The 2,584-nt window shown below is 45.4% G+C and overlaps 1 long non-coding RNA gene across 2 annotated transcripts; it reads right to left on the bottom strand.

Moving 5' to 3' along the window:
- Positions 1-503: 503 nt before the first annotated feature.
- On the bottom strand, positions 504-2,091 carry LOC128276441 (uncharacterized). Of its 2 annotated transcripts, XR_008269371.1 has the most exons (4): positions 1,538-2,091; positions 1,136-1,378; positions 872-994; positions 504-707 (listed from the first exon to the last, which is right to left on the bottom strand). It is a non-coding gene; the product is annotated as an uncharacterized LOC128276441 (long non-coding RNA). The 2 variants fall into 2 exon arrangements; XR_008269370.1 differs by having other exon boundaries at positions 1,136-2,090.
- Positions 2,092-2,584: the final 493 nt, after the last annotated feature.

Here is a 2,584-nt window from a genome sequence, read left to right as displayed (position 1 = left end):
CACACACACACACAGGAGCGGCCGCGCAATGAACGCACGACACCGTGGCGAGGTTCAATTGTCACCTTCCTTTTTGTTCCGTGTGTCCGTCTGTCGCCCCGAAATCCGCGGTCTGCTCGGATCGTTCTGGAGTCAACAGTCGGCAAGGTTGATGACACGCAACGCATACCGCGAAGAGGTAAGTAAACCCCAGTGAACAATTTTGAGTGCCCGAGCCGAAAATCCACGATGACGTCGACGGTTCGACGGCGCCTCGACATCGCTTCGGCAACGGTCCTATGTATATTTTCTTGAGCAAATTGTTCTAAACCGTTGTTTAGCCGCCGAAGGGCCCAAGGCGCGCGCCGTCGATATAAATTCTCTCGAGCGTTCTCTCTCCCTCTTTTCTATGTGTCCCCTCTCTTTCCTTCGTACTCTATTTTCTTTCTCCCCTATTCCTCTCTCAGTTCGTTCTCAAAATAAAAATACTCTCCGTGTAGGTTCGGATTCGGTTTATTGTGTCTCTTTCGCTCGCTTGCCGACTCTCTCTTCCCCACCTATTCGTGCATTCCTAGCGCGATGCTGCGTTGGTGGGTGTGAAGTGCGTTGGTGGAGGGTAGTTGCATCGCGATGTGACGTACACATTGTTTTTGTTTTGCTCGGTGGCTCCAGCCGGGTTTCTGTTCGAAGCGTAGTTTGGTGCGTAGGCGATTCTTGGAAGCATTTCACTTGGGAAGAGAAGAAAATATAAAGTTTTGTTAGAATTTTTGGATTTGCAAACTTTCTCAACAATAACATTATTGAGCTAAGTTTTCAACATTAGTTTACTGTATCACTAAAAGCTATCGTAAGTAGAATTGCTGTCGTCTGTTAGATTGTCCAACAAACTTACCTCTATTCTGTGTATCAGGATCAAGCATGATGGAACACAATGTCTCGGAAAGGGTGCTGCACCGGCTCACACAGATACTGGAGACAATTCGTAACATTGACGGTAGACTAGTGGTCTTGGAAGCTAAAATGGAGTTAATTTTAATGAGTCACCAAAGCGTGTTTAGTCCAATTAGTACGGTTGAAAAATTGGATGAATTTGAAAACAAGGCCAGTGATGAAAACTTTATCACTCAGTTCAAGTATAAAACCACACAATACAAACCGCTCACAGGAACACAGGAAAACGGCCGAGATGTGTGTTTCCAAATAGTCGACCATTTTTTTACGAGGGAATTCCTTACACACTTTTCTTGGTCCGGCCACGCCAACCATGAGAATGAAAAGAAACCAGCATTTAAAAGATATAGAAGGACGGTGAACCTATTCTACTGTTGTGTTTGGCAGTACGATCCTTCTTTTACAATTAAGGGCACGGAAGACTTTTTTAAAACAGTTTTGATGAGAGCTGTGAGACGGAACAAACAATTAATTAGTTCTGATTTCAATGCAGTATTAGGTTAGGTACGATAGATTAAGGTATGAAATGTTCCTGAAACTTTATGATGCTTTGATTCATGTGATGATTTACTTACTTACTTACTTAATGATGATTTACTTTACTTACATACGAATTTGAATTCTTACGTGCAATCGTAAAACCCCGCTCTGAACGACAGAGTGAGGCCTCCTTCTAAAAAGAATTAAAAAGAATAAAATGTTAAATATCTATGTATAAATCTATCTTCACTGTCACTTTCTTCACTTTCATTGTGAACGGTATCCTGCAACCGGGACACATCAATTAGATGTGGACGGTTGCTAGGACCCGGTGCACTGTCACTTTTGTTGGTGCCTTGATCGACGCCGAACAGTTTTTTTCGCAGTTCTTCGTAGCGCTTATTCACACGTCGCTTAAAACTGCCGCTCTTCCAACTGTATTTATTGGAGGATTCCACTATCACGATACACAGCACCAATTTTTGTTTAATAAACACAGGTTGACGATAGCAGCGTTAAAACCAAAGTAAATTTAAGCCCTGTTAGCGAAAACACAAACGACGCGCAGAATGGATGCGTTCATGTGTTTTCAAGTGTCATTTTTTCGCTCCCCTTCCTACCTGACCATGCACTTGGACTTGTAAAAATTTCCGAATGCCACACACGCTGTGTGTCGGGTCTGTGTCGCTCTGTCTCTTTTTTACTATTCCTTTCCCTTTCCCTCGTCCGTTCGCTTCGCCTGTTGGCTCTGGCACCCTTCCCTCCCCAGGTAAATGAAACCCACAAGCTCGCGTTCGTATTGCCTTTCGGCTCTGGCACCCTTCCTCTCCAGGTAATTCAAACCCACAAGCTCGCGCGTGGAACTCCCTCCTCTCGTGGTTTCCTCCGCTCTTTTCCGCCGCTGCCCACGAGCGGACCCTCACGAGCCCGCCTGCCCGTCTTTTCTCTTCCTCGTCGCAGGCAGAGGGGGTTCGGTTTCAGCCTTCCTCATCCCTTCCTCAGGCCGAGGGGTACCTCGGGCACTCAAAATTGTTCACTGGGCGCTCAAACGCAAACTGGATGAACTTGTTCACTCGATCAATCGAGTTGTCACGGCATTATGGTTTTCAAACGGAGACTCGAATTTGACAATCGAGTTTCCGTCAACTTTTCGTAACGGAAAGTGCCGTTCTGT

This window comes from Anopheles cruzii, unplaced genomic scaffold (genome assembly GCF_943734635.1).
Source record: "Anopheles cruzii unplaced genomic scaffold, idAnoCruzAS_RS32_06 scaffold01202_ctg1, whole genome shotgun sequence".
Taxonomy (NCBI): Eukaryota; Metazoa; Arthropoda; class Insecta; order Diptera; family Culicidae; genus Anopheles; species Anopheles cruzii.
Note: the sequence above shows the minus strand (reverse complement) of the source record. Positions and strands in the feature narration are given on the sequence as shown.